This window comes from Pteropus medius, unplaced genomic scaffold (genome assembly GCF_902729225.1).
Source record: "Pteropus medius unplaced genomic scaffold, Ma_sr-lr_union100, whole genome shotgun sequence".
NCBI classification, from domain to species: Eukaryota; Metazoa; Chordata; class Mammalia; order Chiroptera; family Pteropodidae; genus Pteropus; species Pteropus medius.
In genome coordinates, this window is record NW_024352786.1 from 10,215,038 (window position 1) to 10,234,484 (window position 19,447).

Consider the following 19,447-nt stretch of genomic DNA (forward strand, 5'->3'; position numbering starts at 1 on the left):
ATTTAATCGATATAGTAAGGCAAAATGTCCCTTAGAGAAGAGATTACTAAAGAAGAAAAAATATCCTCATCCAATTCAAATAACAAATATATATCGAGTACCTACTATGTATAAAGTGGTAATACAGAACTTCAGAAAAGTAATAATGTGCTACAGGCTTAAAGTTATTTATTGGATTGTTCTCCCTAAGCATTCTCCTTCTCTCTATTGATTCCTCCGTTAGGTGGAGTGCTCATAAATCATGAAGCAATTACTTTTCGAGCATCTAAGACAGCATCCTGCCTCACTCAGTCTTGTCTTGCTGTTTGAGAAATAGAAGAAGGGAACTGGCAAAAGAGAAGTTTGCCACCCCATTTTTCAAGAAGACTCTTTTGGCTTCTATGTGGTTACAGTTCTAAGGTAACACACAATGAGTGTCTGTATTTACCAGGGCCAGAGAGAACCAATTTAGAGAAAGAGTCCAACTCAGTGGCAAAGTCCAGCTCATGTGGTCAGTGGCTCAGAGCAGGCGTGGAGATGTGGGACCAGTCTAAGAGGTTGACAGTAAGAGTGGAAGTGGCAAGATGGGGTCCAGTGTTGGTTTCCTAATCAGCCTATTTCTTAGCTCTGTAGCCATGAGGAGTGTGCATGGATGACCCTAGAGCAGCTACAGAAAGTGTGAGCAAGAAGGCATCCTTCACTGTTCACGGACGACAGAATATTCACTCCCACCACCGAAAGAGAAACAGATTTTACACATCCTTCTGACCACAGTGTTTACGAAATTCATTTCTTTGCTTAGCTAAACTAACTTTGCTAGTTTGCAGAAGAAATTTGCTGGAGAGTTGAGGGATTATATTTGATTTTGCATTGAGGTCCATGTTTATTAGTTATACCACTGATCAGTCTGCCTATGTAACCTGTATGAAAGAAATTCATATGTCTGAAATAATTTTCAACTTTTTATTTAATTATTTAAACACTCTGTCAATACACAAATGAACATAAATATATGGAATTTCACCTGTCTGAAGAAATTCATAATCACCCCTCCTACCCACCTAATCAAATGTGAAAATATATTTAAATTGGCCCATTCTTGAACAGTGAAGATAGATCAGTTAGGCAGGGAGCACAACTGAATGTTCAAATACAATCTGGGAGTTAAGTCTGAATAGATGAAATGTCTAAGAAAATTTTCTAATACTTTAACTATAGTTTCTGCATGTAAAATTCTAGCATAAGAAATACTTCCAAATGCTGTGGAACTAGATATGGGTGGCCGTTGCTCAACATTGTAAATGTGCTAAATTCCACAGGATCGTTTACTTTAAAAGGTTAATTTTATGTTATATGACTTTCACCTCAATTAAAAAATATTTTATGAACTGTAGAGTTTCTTATAACAGGGAACTTAAATGTAAAAGGACTTTCTACTTTTTGTATCTTCCTTGTCTTCTTTATATGCTGATATAGATACATCTAAACCACTGCTTTCAAAGGCTTAGAGATAACCTTTTCTAACCCCTCAGGTGATTTTTTCTTTTCCATTAGGCAAACAGTGATTCCCCTAGCCCCACTCCGCTCTTTACGTGCAGTTAGTTCTGCCTGGGCTTGGAATTTGAGAATCTTTGGGATCTGAGTCTGATGGTATGCAGTTTTTATTGTAGTAAATGGGACAGAGGGATTAAGGTGTTCTTGACAGTGCTGGTGACCTCAGCACATCCTTACCTGTAGTCTGTTGTGGGATGTCAGGAAAGAGGTGCGGGCAGAGTCTCTTGGGGGTTCTGGATGTCATGCTTTGTAGGGAGGTGGGCCAGTGCTCCCTGGGCTGTTGTTTATGAGCCATCACTCACAGGGACAGCTGGAAGGAAATGGAGAAACTACCCACCCCAACCCCAGCTGGTGCTATAGCAAGGTGAAGCACATATCCTGTAAACACCCTCTTTCTCTTAACTCAGCCACTAAAGGCAGGTGGGACTATTCCTTCCTTTCTATAAGCTTCCTCTTTAATTATTAAAATAAAATCCACATTGATATATACAATTTTCCCTCATACATGATCTCATTAAATGTTCCAGATCCTGTGAAGTAGGGTGAGTTGCAGAAGAGCATCAAGCTCACAGCTCTCAGCTAGCTTCAGACTTCTTTAAGAAGACACAGTGGTAAGTACTTGAATTCATGCTTAATTCAATAAATCTTTCTCTTTTTTCTCTTTCTTTTCTTTTCCTTTTCCTTCCTCCTGTCCCCAGTCCCTCCTGTCCTCCGTCCTCCTGTCCGTCCTGTTTCATGCCAGTGAACGTGCCATGCCTGCCAAATCCTGCCTGCCTGCTCACGCCGGCCTGTCTGCCTGCCACCCTGCCCTGTCACGCCACCATGCCATGTTTTAAGTGGGAAAGTGAGACAACATGTAGTGGGGGTATGCTGGAAGCAAGCAAGCAGGCAAGGGCGGAAGCTGCTGGAAGATAAAGCAGCCACAGAAGAATAGGAGAATTGAAGGCAGGCAGGGATAGGGATGAGTCAGATCCTGGGAGGTGAAGGAAGTGGGAAGGGTTAAAGGCAAGGCAATGGGCAAGGCCATGTAACAAGGGCAAGGGCAGGAAGGGAAGGCAGGCGGGTGAAGGCAGCGTGAGAAGGCAAGCAGGCAGCAGGGAAGGCAGGCATGGGAAACGCAGCAAAACAGAGCATAAGGAAGGCTTTTCTTTTTTTTTTTTTTCCTTCCTTCCTTCCTTCCTTCCTTCCTTCCTTTTTTTTCTTTTTCTTCTTTTTTCTTCTTCTTCCTTCCTTCCTTCCTTCCTTCCTTCCTTCCTTCCTACTTCTTCAAGTTATGGTGCTACTCTCCCTTCTGAGAGTGACTTCAGATGACTTAATTGCTTATGATGGTTCTTCTAGCCTATGCCCTTGGCAGGGCCACCATATATGGCCATGCAGCTTGTGTACTGCACACCTCCAGGGCCACTGTTCATAAGGACAGCAAGTTCAGTGCTATGGCCCTGAGTGGTGGCATTCTTTTTCTCTGACTTAGTACCAGGTGGAGGGACAAACATGGTTGTTATGTGTTCCCTGAAGCTCACATTAGCCTTCATAGAGCTTTGCTGTGGAGTAATACCAGCTGAACCATGCCAAAGAGTCAGCTGCAGCTGCCTCACACACTTAATGTTATTTTCTTAATGCTTTTCAAAATTATGAAATATCTTCACAACTGACTCTTAAATGTCTTAATACAAATATAATACAGGGCACTTTATTTAGAAGTGAATTGCAACTCAATTACTCAAATTTTGTCTCATATGTCTCAAATACCAAGAGTAAATGGAGAAAAGGGGATTAATTTTATGTGTCAACCTGACAAGACCATGGGATGCTCAAATATTTGGTGAAACATTATTTCTGGGTGTTTCTGGATGAGATTAGCATCTAGAGTCAGCAGACTGAGTAAGGCAGATTGCCTTCTCTGATGTGGATGGACTTCAACCAATCAGTTGTGGATGTGAATAGAGCAAAAAAGGTAGAGGAAGGGAGAGTAACTCTCTCTGCCTGACTTCATGAGCTGGAACACTGGGTTTTTGCATTTAGACTGGGACTACACCAATGGCTTTCCTCAGTCTCCAGTTTGCAGAGGGCGGATCATGGGACTTCTTGGCCTCCATAATCATATGAGCCAATTCTTTATGATAAATCTTTATATATATGTAAATACATATTCTTTGTATATATAGATATATATCCTTTATATGTAAACACATATCTTTTATATATACACATATACCATCTCAATTTATACACACACACACACACACACACACACACACACTTTAATGTATTGGTTCTGTTTCTCTGGAGCATTGTGAATAATACAGGGGATGATAGTGAAATAAATTAGGAAATAATGACAAGTGACTAAAATACTATCTGTTAGAACTAAATGTCCACACAAGTTGATCTGAATGACATATTTAAGAAAGGTCACATCTTTGGCACCAACAGGCCTAAGAGTAGTATCTTTAGAAAACTTCATCTCTCAATCATTAGAGATATACTCTTGTATGCAGGGTTGCCAAGAATGGATGTTAGCACACATATTTAGCATACGAAGTCTAGCAGTTTTCATCTCAATACATTCAATTGTCCAGATATCCATGATGGAATTCACAGTATATAATGATTAGATATTACTGCCATCTATATATGGGCAAAAAATATCTATTTTCCATAATTTGTACCTAGTGACCCTGTGTTTCACGAACCACAAAAACGAGTTTCTGAAATAGATACATAGACAAAAACATAGATTCATGCACACAAGTAATCTACAGATAAAGGGTATTTTAAAGTTAGGAAAAGGTGAGATATTAGGAATAACCTTAGCAAGTTGCTTCACTTCTGAATCTCAGCTTTTACATTGTAAAGGAAGATAATACTTTAGCCTTGTATCTTTATGTGGCCACACATCTATTCTGGTTTATTGTGAGAATCAAATAGTTACTCTATGTGAAAGCACTCTTTGAAATGTAAAGCACTTGGCAAAATATAGGGTACCACTACTTAAACATAATTTACAGAGAAACATATATTCAGCATACTCATACATATATATAAGCAAATTAAAAGGTGAGAAGTACTGCTGGATAGATAGGTAAGGGAATGAAATATCTCTTGATTGAAAGAAGACCTACAGAAGATAGAAAGGATATAAAGAATGTAAAGATAGTTGCTTACAGGTGGTAAGAAGGAGATAAAATGTATGGTCAGATAAGGACAAACTCCTCCACTCTCCAGGGATGTAGAAAGAGGCTTAAAAGAATTGTGTTGGGTTAGCTTGTGTTAACTGGGTGGAACAACAGCAACAGGTGTTAACCGTTAACCATGTTAACCGTTATAGAGAACACAGGTGTTACTTTAGGGGCTCCTGATAACTCATATGTGAAATAGAAGTTTTAAAAAATGAAGCAATTTGTATTATAAACGGTGTGTTAATAACCATGTTTGCAGGATTCAAGTTATTTAAATTCACCTCTTCTAAAAAAGAAGACCAGCATTCCTATGGACCGGATTGTGTTCCCCTACATCACCTCCTCGTGACTATATTGGAGGTCCATTAAGGAAGCAACTGAGGGCAATTGACATCCTAAGGGTGGAGCCTTAATCTGATTGAATAGAGGCCCTCATAAAAAGAGGAAAAGATGAGGCACCAGGCCTCTGCCATACAAGGGCACAGTGAGAAGGCAGCTGTCTGCAAGCCAGGAAGCGTCCTCGCTAGAATCTGACCTTGCTAGCACCCTGATTTTGGACTTCCAGTCTCCAGAACTGTGAGTAAATAATTTCCTGTTCTTTAAGCCACACATTCTATATAGTGTGTTGTTTTGGCAGCCGAGGTGACTAATACAAGCATGACGATGAACAAAATGAAACGGACTTTGTCAACATAAGATCTGGTATCTTTGGCAATTCATCATAAAATTGGCAAAATCATAGTTTAAATAATTTACCAATTTCATTTATCCATCAAAATGACTAAGTTGATACTTAGGGTACCGCTACGTAACTCAGCTTTTTCATAATCAAATTATAATGTTACCTTTTTTCTTAAAGCTGCTTTTCATGGTTTAACTATGGGTATGAAATTTACATAAACTCACTGCTAAAGTTACTTATATCAATAATAATTACTTACATCAACAGTAATTCTATTTTTACTGCTTGTAAGGTGCTTTTGTCTATAAGGAAGTTTCATTACCTGAAAAGTACTCAACACAAGTTTTATTCTTTAGAAACATCAGAACAAAGGAAGCAACCATAAGGGTGAAAGGACTAGGAAACAGACCATAGGGAATGGAACTATTCTAGAATTTGTAATTAATTTGCATCAGTTCCCAAAGTACAGAGTATAACCCTAACCTCGACCAGTTACCTTTAACTGAGAAACATGGGAGAATTATTGGAAGTCTAAAATGTTAGAGAAAAAATTCTTCGAGAAAGCGAATACAAAAGAGCAGGGTTTTTTGTGTGTGGGGAGGGAGGTAGGGGTAGGAGATAGTATTGGACATGTTAGAAATGAGAACCCTACTATTCAAGTGGTGCTATCCAAAAAGCAATTAGAAATAGAGATCTGCAGGCCCAAAGAATCTTCTGGTTGGAAAAGAAGTCCTGAAAGTCATTGTGCATTCATTCAACAAGAATTTATTGAGCATCTAACTTGTAGGACAACCAGCCATTTGGGTTTGCTCAGGGCTGTCCCAGTCTGAGCACTGAAAGTCCCAGAAACCCTTTCATTCCCAGGCAAGCTGGGATGGGTGGGGTTGCTAACAAGGCAATCATGGTCCCCTCTCCTTTTGAGCTTACATTGGTAGGGAGCAGTCAGATATAGGCATACCTCATTTTATTGCGCTTCACAGGTGTCATTTTCTTTTGGTTTTTTTTTTTTTGTTTGTTTGTTTGTTTTTAACAAACTGAAGGCAAGACCCTCCACCAGCAAAAAGTTTAAGGCTTGTTTTATTACAGTGGTCCAGAATCACATCTGCAATATCTCTGAGGTCTGCCCGTGTTTGTATGCCTGAACTATCTGGATTAGATAGTTCAAGGGGGAATTAGAGCAGAAAGAGGGCAGGGCTGAGGACCACCCACCTTTATGTGGGCATAGAAGCAGCAGGAGGAAGAGTAGAATGGTGTCACAAAGTCCAGAAAGAAGAGAATGGTAATATTCAAAACATTTATACAGAGCTCTTATAAATCAATGGGAAATGGACGAAGGACATGAATAGAAAACTTATAGAAGCGGAAAAACAAATGCCAGTAAGCATGAAAAATAGGGCCTAACTCTACTAATAATCATAGGATTACAAATAAAAACACATGTGATAAGGTCTTTATGCTTATTAAACTGTAGAGGAAAATTATACCTAGTGGTGTCTAGGCAGCAGGAGAGTGGGCACTCCCAGACACTCAGTACCAGTAAATACAGACGTAACCTTGCTGAGAATGTAATTTGGCAGTAGGTATAAAAATCTACTTTTAGAAATCCACCCAAATTTTTGCATAAATATTTGTGTCACAGAAGTTCAGCAATTTTTAGCTTATACCCTGGCCTTATTCTATAAGAGACATTTATTAGTGTTAATATAAACAAGAAAATCGAGGGCAAAATTGTCCAACATAATTACTAATTCACATAATGTGTGTGACAGAACTCTGTTCAAGTTTCTATTTTTCCAATTCTGAGAAATTAAAAGAATAACATACAAAGCATAAGATGAACAACTATGTTTCTATGGCCCAGCTTGACAACTCAATATTCGGTCATATTTTCAAAGTGATTTTTAAAAATATTAATAGACTATTTTTTTAGAACAATTTTAGACTTAACAAATTCAGTAGATAGTACTGGAAGTTGCCACAAACTCCCTCCCCCAACCACCACCAATTTCCCTGTTTTTAACATCTTACATAAGTATGATATATTTGTTACCATTGTTGAGCCAATACAGGTACATTTACATGAGCTCCAGCCTATAGTTTATTCAAATTTCCATAGTTTTTTAATGTCCTTTTCCTGTTCTAGAATGCCATCTAGGATCCCAGATTACACTTAGTTGTCACTTCTCCTTAGGCTCATCTTGCTATGATGTTTTCTCAGGCTTCCATTGTTATTGACCATTTGGAGGAGTTAGTGGTCTCATGTTTTGTAGGATTTTGGAACTGGAATTTGCCTGACATTTTTCTCATTATTAGAGTGGAGTTATAAAGTTTGGGGGAAGAAGATCACAGAGGCAAAGTGCTATTTTTATTCCTATCAAAGGTACTTACTATCAACGTAATTTACGAGTATCAATACTGACCTTGATTACCTGGCTGAGGTAGTGTTTTCTGGGTTTTCCACTATAGAGTTATTTCCCCTCACACACTCCCCTCCCTATTTTCATACAGTACTCATTAGAAGGAAGTCAGTGTGCAGCCCACACTTAAGGAGTAGGAATTAGGCTCACCTCTTTTAGGATGGAATAGCCACATAATTAGAATTATTTTGCACGGGTTTGTCTCTTTTCTCTCATTTATTCAATCATTTGTCAGTAGGGACTCATGAATATTTTATATTTTGGGTTATAATCCAATGCTAGTTTATCTTAGTGCTCAAATTATTCCAGTTTTGGCCAACTGGAAGCTCTTTCCTTTTGCTCCTAGGTCCCTTGGACATACCTCCATCATTGTGGCCATTTTTTTTTTTTTTTAAGAACTACTTACTTTCTGGCACTACTAGATGCTCCAGGCTGTATTTCCTGCTCCAGCTCTAGAATTATTTCTCTAAGAAGCCCTGTTCTTTTTATTGAAGAATGGTATTAGAAAACAACATCTAGGTGCTAGATATGTTTGTTGCTACTGCAATGTCATTTCTTTTAGGCCTTTTTAGCTTACTGCAAAAACTTATATGTGCATATATTAACCAGTGTATGTACACATATCTATAAATATGTCCAGAGGTAACTATCTATGCTTTATATTAAGTTATTAATCTTGAACTTAATCTATATTAAGTTAAACATGAGTTTTCCATAAGCTTATGTCTTCAACTTTAACCCATCACCCCATGGATCATTCTAGCTTCCTCCTCTAGCTGAGCTGTACATTTTGACCCCAACTGTGAGCAATCTGGATCCCATCATCTGCTACTCATTTCCTTAATAATAATTCAATTCCAGTATACGTGTACAGTATCAGAGTTGTTCGCCTCCACTCCTGTGGGAAACGTCTTTATTGACAAGAGTACGGTATTTAAGTGCAGTTCCTTTTGCCTTTAGTCTTACAGACTTCATTTATTTCCAACAGATAGTTTTTAAATAAAAGAATAAAACATAACAGGTAAAATTGAATTCCCCTTTGGCCTGCAAATCCAGGCTGGTTTCCCCATCTTCCTTGAACATATTATAAATTTGCTATAAAGCCTTTCACTCTGTTTTTATGTTTTATATATACAGATACACATATATGGGCATTGTTTTTCAAAATTTACACAAATCGCATGTGGGACATATTTTGCATTTTTTCTCATGTTTTTGTGATGACTGTTGAAAAATTTAGTTTATTCCTTTGTTTAGTTATAATATTCCATCATAAGAATATTCCATATTTTCTTCACCATTTTCCTTACTGATATTTAGATTCTTCCAATTTCTTTTTTGCTTTTATAAATACCATACTAAATATCAAATCATTAAGCTAGCAAAATTCAAGGCAATTATTTTAATGGAAAGGGCATCAATTTATATTTAATGTATATAAGATGTCCTATACTCAGACCTGATTTCTACCTCCATACTTAAAAATATAGATTTCAGTCATGTTTTAAAACCTGCAGAGCCTGGTTCTTGCAGTTTCTGTCCAGCTGGCCAGGTACTTATCCAGGCTTGGATACATCTCATCACACAATGCCTGGCCCACAGCAGGTTCCCACTTCTCATTCTGCTGCCTTGCAGCGGTCAGAGTTTCTAAGGGTTCTTTCAAAACTGCCTGTGTGTGCGCGTGCAGATTCTGCTGAAGTCTTTCAGTGCTGCTTTAAAAGCCTTACAGAAAAGTTGAATTGCTCATATGTACTGGTCCACAGTTCCAGGGAGAGTTTCTTCTTGGAACTGGGGATGGAGCAGATAGGCCTGGGAGGAAGTCCGGCATGTGCACTATGGGCCTAAGAACTGGAAAGAAAGCTGGCTCATTAATTGTTACTGTCTGAATGATGACAGCAGCATTATGAATTGGTATCCACTAATAATGCCTGTCTCGTGAAGGTCTACTGCAACTTACAGGTGTCCCCCTCGTTGTATGCCTAATCTATAATTGGAATTTCACATGTATAAGTCCTTCTAATATCTTGAATATCTCTAATATCTGTCCTTAGATGGTAGTAAATTGACTCAGTATTTTAAAGTGCATTTAAATGATTTTCATTAAGAGATATACATTTGAATACTATCTGTCTTTCCTGATGGAGAATATTGAATATAAGTAGAAATGTTCATCATTTATATTTCTTAGGCTCTAGCAGCTGGTCTTGAACGAGGGTCAAAATCATTGCCACAAAATAGGATTTATCTGGCTTTGCACCTACCTTCTGTGGAGCTCAAAATCTCTTGAATTCCTCCACAATAGGTCTGAAAAGTTTGAGGAGGAATTTTAGGTATGGTCTAAGGGCTAGTGCTCTCGGTGTTCCTGCTCTGTCATTTTACCCTTGTAAAGCCTCCTCTAAGGCAGTGTCTCCAGAAGCGAGGCCAAAAGTAGCCGCTGGGTTGATAGGGCCTAAAAAGTGTAGTTGCTGCCATCAGTATGGACCACGATGCTCCGAGCTGATGCCTGAAGACATTTATGTCAAGGCTACTGGTGACTGATGTCAAAGCCAGGTGTTTACACAGAGGGTTGTCCCTCTCTCCTACCATCCCCCATAGCTTCCCAGATGCCGGTGTTGCCTTCCCTGGTCCTTGCAGATGCATGGGCTCCTGTACTGCTGAGGTCCCACGGTCTTCATTGTCCGCAGCTCCATTTGCTCTGAGCCCCCGCCGCTTTCCACATCCCAATAATAGGACACAGGCTGTACTTGGACCCACCCCTCCCTTCCATGCTGGCTCATTTCCTTGGGTGCAAACTCATGTCTTGGTTTATTTTTCCTGGAGATAAGAAATTTCCATAGGCTTTTCATGTAAGCATCTTCGGAAGGGGCCTCCACCATTCCTCTTATCTGCTAAGTTGTCTGAATTCTGGGATAAGGGCAATTAATTTAGGTGCATTCTAGGATTTGTCTTTCAGTAATTTTGGTGATTGTGCCTATTACAAATTAACAGCTCATTTATTCAGCACCACTAGCTTTTCTGCATGAGGAGTAGGAACATGGCTTTCAAAGTGTAGGTCCTGGGCCAGCAGCTTGGGCATCTCCTGGGAACATGTGACGCATGCAAATTCTCTTCTCCAACCCCATCTAGTCTGACTGAAACACAAACTTGGGGAGTGTGGCCCAGAGATCTGTGTTTTAACAAGCTCTCCAGGACCTCATTCGGTACCGCTGCTGTTGACTATTGCACTGTGTAGATTTGGTCAATTGCCACATGCTGTTGTCATTCACTTTTAATTAGCCTCCTCATTTCCTATAAACTGGCAGTTAGTGCCTTGATTGAATTCAGGTTCAGTTTTTGTTTTTTTTCACAAGAATAGTTCACACATGCCATATTTTGCAATAATCACGAGGCCATGAGATCTGTCTGATCCAATGTCAGTAATGCTGAGACTGACCAGGGCGGCGTCTACCTGATGCCTGCTTTACTGAATGGTTTTACTGACCACTGATGATTGTTGTCTAGACCAGGGTCCCAAACCCCAAGGCCGCAGACTGGTACCAGTCTTTGGCCTGTTAGGAACCCGGGCTGCGCAGCAGGAAGTAAGCAGACCAGTGAGTGAGGGAAGCTTCATCTGTATTTGCAGCCACTCTCCAGCACTAGCATCACTGCCTCAGCTCCACCTCAGATCATCAGGCATTAGATTCTCATAGGAGCACCAGTTCCTGGTGCCAAAAAGATTGGGGATCACTAATCTAGTCCTGTTATTTCCTTTGGGATTGCAAGCTGATTTCTAATATCTTCCATTCTACAGTTATTAATGACTTCAGCTCCTTGTCACTGCGTATTTGGGACCATGACAATCTTTATAGCATATTTATAGTATAAAAGCAGCATGAATTAATGTGACTCTGTTTACAAATTAAAAAAGGTCTTTAGAGAATTTCTTGATAACATTTACCATAATCACAGACCCTTGATTTGCATTTGCTTAGAAACCACTCATTTAATTAGTGAAGAAATTACAATTTAACAGTTTGAATCTGGGTTCTGCTTTCAAATCAATTACTATCTACCTGTGTGCTGTGTTAAGGCTCCACCATGGTCTGTTCATCAGGTTTATATTTAAATACCTCAGCCCCCTTGAATCTATGATGATAGCACATATTCCTACCTTCCTGATAAAAATTTTAAAATATTCTGAGATAACGTATGTCAGAGTACTCCAGATGAAATTATAAAAATGTATCTCTTAGACCTGACTCTTTAATCTATGAGACAGAGCAATGTTTCCCAGACTTTTTTTGGTAACAACCTACAGTAAGAAACCTATTTTATTTTCTGCCTCTGTTCAGACACACACATACACACACACACATTTGTTAGAAATGAGTCTCTGTCTTAATGGCATCTAAAGGATGGGTGGCTCAAGTATACTGGCTGAGGAATGTGAACCTAATTCCACAGCCTCTGGTTACTATGACTTGATCAGCTGATTACTATGATTTGTGATGTCAAATGTTACTGAAAAAGAATTACTGTGGTTGTAATGAAAAATTATTAGGGCTACTATCAGTGACATTCTTATTAATTTCCATTCTGTTATACGTCCCTGAAAGGGACTAAAAGGGGCAGATTACCACAAATTGCTCATGACCTGAAGCCTATTTCTTTTATGCGATGGACCATAAAGGGAGTTGGATCTGCCCATAAGAGAGTTGCACAAATGTGAACCCCATCTTGTTCTAAAAAAAACAAGTGGAGAGTTGCTGTTATAGGGTATCAAAGATGAACTATGTATTTTAGCTTTGCCCTGGTGAGGATTTGAACTTTGAATTTTAGAGATGCTATCACCACTGGGGAAAATGCCAGAATTAGTGAAGAACAGGCAGGGCTAGAACTTAAAATTTCTAATTCCAGCCTTTGCTTTCTACTTCACATGAAGGCTTCCATAATGGTGAGGAAAAAGTGAAGATAAAGACTGTAAAATGGAGTCATTTTAACCAACCTGCTAAAATTAACACGAAGGTTGAGGCACAAGGAAAGTCTCCATTCTTATTCTAACGAGCCTGATAACTTAAAGTTTTTTGAACTTTCCAGTCTTGCATCAATGCCTGAATATAAATCTGCATCTCCAGGCAATCTTCTACTTACTCCCTGAGGGAATCAAGTATCCATCCACCTTTGGGACGTTACCTAGACCATTGGAATGTGACCAGACCTCCTAACATCCATCATCCTGACATCTGACCGATCATTGTCCCAGACTAATCTTAGGGCTAAGAATGCAGGACTGATAATTCTCTGAATGTACTTTTTTACTATAAGAACTTTTAATTTTTCTTTCTTCTTTGGAACACTTCTAGGTTTCTGCCTAGCTCGCTGTGTTCCACAAATTCTAAGACCCTTGAATAAATGTATATCATTCATTTTTAGCAAATCCTCCAGACTCATTTAGAGTTTGTTCAACAATGGTTTGTTCAAAGGAGAATTTAATTGATCAATAGACAAATACTCTAAATATGGGCGAAATACATTGCATTTAAGGAATATTGTAGTAGTATCATAAAAATGAGCTAACATTCTTTTCTTCCCTGTAATACCTCTGTGATTATCCATTTGGTCAACAGCATGCAACTTAATTCAGTGCCTAAACATCTAATTTTGGGAAATAACATGTTTGTCACTGGGAAAGATAAAAAATGAAAAGGACATTGACCCTGATCTCAGGCACAAAACAATTAACCACGATGGAAGGAATGTTATAATAAAAGTATAAAATGAGGACATAGAGGTGGGTGCCATTGAACTGGAAGCACACTAAGGACAAGAATTTCAACAAGCAGAGAGAAGACATTGCAGGTGGGGAAATCGCCAGAACAAAAGTTCAGAGGTCTGCAGGTGGGCACTGATGCTCAAAGAGAGGTAGACAGCTTTATGAGCTGGAAGGAGAGTTGTGTAGAAGGTGGTCATTCTGGAAAGGAAAGTAGAGGGCCTTGAAGTAGATTGTGAAGAACTTTGAGACTTGAGAAGTTTTCTAATTCTTTTTGGATATCACTGAGTTTTTGAGCAGGGGACTAACATAATCACATGTGTCTATCAACAAGGCGATTCTGGTATAAAATGCTGCAAAGAAAGAAGGTGACATTATAGGGACTGGTTAAGAGTCCAGGGGAGAGAAGATGAGGGTCAGAATCTTGGTGTTGTCCAAACTGATGGCATGACAGTGTTAGGGAATGGGGGCCTTAATTTTAAACCATGTAGAGATACTAGTAGATGGGCACTAAAGAAAGAGATAACTGGCAGAGAAGGTCCTGGGGCAGCTGAGGCCGAGGTGGTATCTTTGAAAAGCAGCTTTTCTTTCTGAGACACTTGGCCAACTGGGCCAAATGGAGGTAAGGAGATATTGTAAGATAGAGAAGAGTATGAGCAGTGGGGGGGTTCATGGTGAACGTCCTTCGTTTCTCAAAAAAGAGGGAAATGAGAGAGAGAAGACAGGTTTTGTGATTGGATAAGTGACAGAGGGCTCTTTCAGGGGACACGGTCTCTAATGAGTAGTTTATTGATACTACATATATATAAAATTTAAAATGAGTGTTCTCACTTGTTCTTGGCAAATATCAGTGCCTTGTACAAAATAACTACACAACATCAATTAATGATAGCACATGTCACTGAATCTTTAATGCTCCTATCACCAAATAAATCTTGTTTAAGTTCACTTTTAAGCATAATTTAATTCGGGAACCACAACAAAAGACGTATAACCATTTTTCTTTAGGGAAATGCTATCAGGCTTTTCTAAACCTCATTACAAGCAATGTAGATTGAGATTAAGATGTGTGCACTTTGCATTTCATTTATAATGCACTAACAGTCACAGTAAAAGCAAAACACTCCATCATGGCTTCCATAAAATGCCCATTTGTCAGCCACTGTCAACAGCAAGTACACAAGGCAATTAGTTACAAAAAGCTGAAATGAAGTGCCGAGTTTTTAATCAGCTTTCTTACCCTTAGCAAAAATCAGGACTATTTTTATTCTTAAAACCTTCTAAGTGAATTGATGGTGACTGGGAACTCTATCATGTGAGGGAAATACACACTATCACTCCGATTTTCTAAGGCCGGCTAATTCCTCCCCACTGTTTGGTTAATAGCTACAGGCAAATGGAAAAATCAGCGCTGTACAATAAGCCTGACTCCCCAAAACAATCCGGGAAGGTAATTTCTTTTTGTTTTCCCATTGAAAGGATTGCTGGGGGAAATTGAGTGGTTACCTCTGTGCTTCTTCATTACTTAAGATATATAAGACAGAGAGGAACACATTTGGAGCCTAACATTAGGAATATTAAAGTAGATGGGAAGGCTGACGAATGATCAGGGATTTTAAGAGAAGCAATTTACCCTTGTGTATCTGTTTATATTTAGTCAGTTTCCAAGGTAGTTGAAGCTCTCCAGTTTCGAGATGGTTGGGGATGTACATCTACAGCCTGGCTTAGCTCCAGTTACCTGCCACTTACTGATTCGGAAAATAAGGGAGACAAAAAAGATGGCCTGAAAGCTTGAGAAAAGAAAATCTGGTGTAGTAGTACTCAGCTTTGAGCATGTATCAGAATCACCTGGGAGCTTGTTCAAATGCAGATCTGGGCCCCACCCCAAAGCTTCTGAAGGTCTGAAAAAGGGGGCAGAGAATCTGTACAGTAGTCACCCCTTATCCTCAGTTTCTCCTTCTGTGGTTTCAGTTACCTGCAGTTAACTGTAGTCTAAAAGTATTGAATGGAAAATTCCAGAAATAAGTCATAAGTTTAAATTACACACCTTTCTGAGTAGCGTGGTGAAATCTCACGCATTCCTGTTTTGTCCAGCCTAGCATGTGAACCATCCCTTCGTCCAGCATGTCCATGCTATATTTGCTGCCTGTCTGGTTGTCACTTATAAATGTCTTGGTTATGAGATCAACTGTTGGGGTATCACAGTGCTTTGTTCATTTAACCCTTACTTAATGGCCCCCAAGCACAAGAGTAGTGATGCTGGCCATTCAGGTATGCCGAGAAGCTGTGAAGTGCTTCCTTTAAGAGAAAAGATGAGTATGGTACAATAAGACATTTTGAGAGAAAGACCACATTCACATAACTTTTATTACACCACATTATAGTTGTTCTTTTTCATTCATTTTTGTTTCTCTTATGGTACCTAATTTATAAATTAAATCTACCATACATATGTGTGTTTAGAAAAAAAAAAAACACACAGTATATACAGGGTTCAGTATTACCTGTGGTTGCTGGTATCTACAGGGGTCTTGGAATATAAACCCCACGTGTAAGCTGGGAGACTGTATTCCAAGCAGCTCCCGGGTGATACAGTTGCCGCTGGTAATGGGAACATACCCCAAGGAAACAGCAGTAAAGTTACAGTCCTGAGTAAAAGCATGGAGACTGGACTTTACTGGAAGGCTAAAGGAATTAAGTTAACTTTGGAGAAAGGCTGAAGAGGCAAACCATGTTACCAACCTGAAGGATTGGATTAGAAATTTACTTCATAACATAAGCAGAGTTGGAGAAAGTGGTTTTATGGCAAAAGGATCTATTGCAAAGTTGGTGTATTTGGCCACCAAAGTTAATGATGGATTCTTCAAATGAGTGACCTAAAAGGGAAATCCATTGGTTTAATTCAAAAGTATTAACTTTAAAACCTGTAGCTCACAATAAGTGCATTTGAAAAGAACAAAAAAATAGAAATTGTTTAAAAAACATGTTAACCAAGATGTTTAGACTTAAAAAAAAATAGAAAATGACATTGGGGGTTCATGTTGCCTGAATCTAGGCCTCTTCCTATCGTATTCCTGGAATCAGATGACAGCCAGAGAGGCTGAAACAGTGAGTGTGGTGGCTGAGACACCCATTTAATGAAAAATGAGATTAGCCCTGCCTGTGAGAGAAACTCTGATTTTTTTCTTGAAGGGATTGTGTGAGAAAATGACAGATATAAACTTCTCATTGGTCTTCATAAGTGGACATCTGCTTTGTTCTAAAATTGCAATTGAAGACTCAAGCCATCATTAAAAAAAATACGATATATTCTTTTCGCAATTCAGTATTATAAAATTTGTACCTTTTCCCATGAACTGCCATGCTTCTTTTTTATCACATGATGAAAAATGTGAAATTTAAAGTTCCTCTTTTGGTCATGGCAGTCAGGAACCCCAGAGCTAAGTTTTCAGTTCAAGTCTGGCAACAAAAAGTTTATTTTAATGTGAATTCCTGTCAAAACCTTTTTGGTATAGATATAATACATATAATGAATTCAAGTATAGAATCCTATTTGGTCACAAATAAACATTTGTAAAAAATTTGAAACTGTCTGTTTGTAAAGAGAAGGCTGACCCTCAGGCAGGATTCGCTTTTGGGGGGCCATGGTGTTGTAGTAAGAATCATAGGCTTCGAAGCTAGACTGCTGAATTTGAACCCGTCTCTGCTACATTGGCTGTGGGATCCTAGATGTTATTCAACCTCTGTAGGCCTTGAGTCTGTCATTTGTAAAAATGGCCTTAATTACAGTATAAACCTTCAAAGAGTCTTGTGAAGACTAATTAGTGCTTTGAACAAAGTGCTTTGACCAGTGCCTGGACCACAGTAAGCATTCAGTAAATGGTAGCTATTTCAATTAGAAACAGTGGTGATGAGATTGTGTAGCTGACTCAATCATGGAGTTAAATGGTACCATTTCAATCACAGGTTCACTTTCCTGGGCAACAGGAGCTCCCGTTTTAATTTGGATTTAACGTGAGAGTTCTCCCACCAGAGGAGCGCTCATGATGAGAACCTTCTATGGCTGTAGAAGAGCCCAGAGGCAGTGGTCAGAGAGTAACAGAAAGATGCAAATAGAGGGAGAGACCGTTTCCATGGAAACAAGTTGCTAGGGGCAAGCAGTTGGCCAAGAGCACTGAGGAAATGCAATTTCCTTGAACTGCATCTAATGAAAATACTCTACTAACTGAAATTTAAGCAAGTGGGAAGAGAACCTGAGAATGTTGGAGAATTAGAAATAAGGGTTCTGAAATCACCCTCACTCCAGCATGGGCTACTTTATGGCAAGAACAACATGGACACACAAGGGAAGACGATCAGAGACTGGGAGGCACAAGGAAATCTGGACTGGAGCATGGTAGATTTACTCCCTATTTTGGGGAAAATGATTTGGAAACTAATGTCACAATCAGATGGATACTGTATATGGCCGTGGAAGCTTATATGCCAGACAATTACATATAGTTCTTATTTCATTATATGTGTTGTCAGCCTTGGGTAATCCTTCCGATTTCTTCATAAAGTTCTAAGTGGAAGAACTGTTCCAGGTACTGGTAACAGATGTTCATAGTGAATAAAATCCTCTGACTACCAGAGATGAGATGATGATATCCAGAGTGAGCAAAACAAGTTAGGAGCCTGGAAAACTGATAGAAAATGATAAATAGGACTGTGTTAATCAGGATTCTCCAGGGAAACAGCCCCGATAGGGATGGTGTATGTGCATTTATATATTTTTAGGAATTGGCTTATGTGATTGGAGGTGCTTGCAAGTCTAACATCTTCAGGGCAGGCTGGTAGGCTGGAGGTCCAGGAAGGGAGGATTTACAGCTCAAGTCTGAACGCTGTCTACAGGCAGAATTCTTCCCTTGGAGGACCTCAGGCTTTTTCTCCTAAGGCTTTCAACTGGTTGGATAAAGCCCAACCACATTAGAAAGGCTAATCTGCTTTTCTTAAAGCCAGCTGACGTAAATGTGAATCTCATTTAAAAATACCCTCACAGTGACACTTAGACCTGGTGTTTGGCCAAATATCTGGGAACTGTAGTGTACTCAATTTGACACATCACAAGGGCACTTCCTGAAATCTCAGAATTTTCACTGAAATTCAAAGTTAGGACAATAGGTTATGGCAATGCTGTGAAGAGGGGTTTCTAGACAGTCACCCAGTTTCTGTGACCCTCATCCCCATCACCCACTTCCAGTGTATATGACAAAAGACTGGAGACTAGAGTCATTGGAGAAAATTGGAGTGCAGTGTGCTTTGCTTTTTCCTCTCGCTAGATGCTGCTTCCTTATGTCCATTCCCATGAAAGGAGGAAGCTCTATCTGCATAGAGTGGGGAGAACACATTTTACTCCCTTGCTGAGACATGCTGAGCTAAAGAAGCCCAAAGGATCCTCTCCAGTGAACACTGGAGGTGGAGCACACACTTAGAGATTTCTTGAGAAAATCCAAAATGTGGCCCCAGGATCTTGGGAGGATTTGCAAATATGGAGATTGGTTCTTGCTTCCCTCCTAGAGAACTGTGAAGGTAACGGCCTACTGAGGGCTGTCCATGAAGACAGAGTAAGCATAGGGCAGCCTTGCCTGCAGAGACTGGCATGGTAAGAGGTGAGGATGCATGGGTTTCCCATGTACTACCTGGAATCCTTACAAATAGCCAGGCTCCAGCCATCTCGATGAGATTTCATCTAAGAGGGCTACATGCTAAGGTGGGGAACCCACCAGTAAGAGAAAATGAGGTGAACTACAGAGGCAGGAATTGGACTGGAAGTCCTAAAGGACAGTCAGATCCTATCACTCATGTCAGGGTGGAGATCTCAACAAAGTCCTCCTCATAATAAACT

General features: G+C 39.5%; 1 protein-coding gene across 6 annotated transcripts in view; it reads right to left on the minus strand.

The window, feature by feature from the left end:
• Positions 1-19,447, minus strand: part of NWD2 (NACHT and WD repeat domain containing 2) — a 139,562-nt gene that overhangs the window by 20,531 nt on the left and 99,584 nt on the right. Inside the window, exon 1 of one of the 6 annotated variants that reach the window (XM_039848826.1) lies at positions 1,711-2,104. The exons of the other annotated variants lie outside the window; for them this stretch is intronic. The gene's annotated coding sequence lies outside the window, so the exon portion shown is untranslated. Of the gene's footprint in view, positions 1-1,710; positions 2,105-19,447 lie in introns of those variants that run through there. 6 annotated transcript variants of the gene reach the window in all.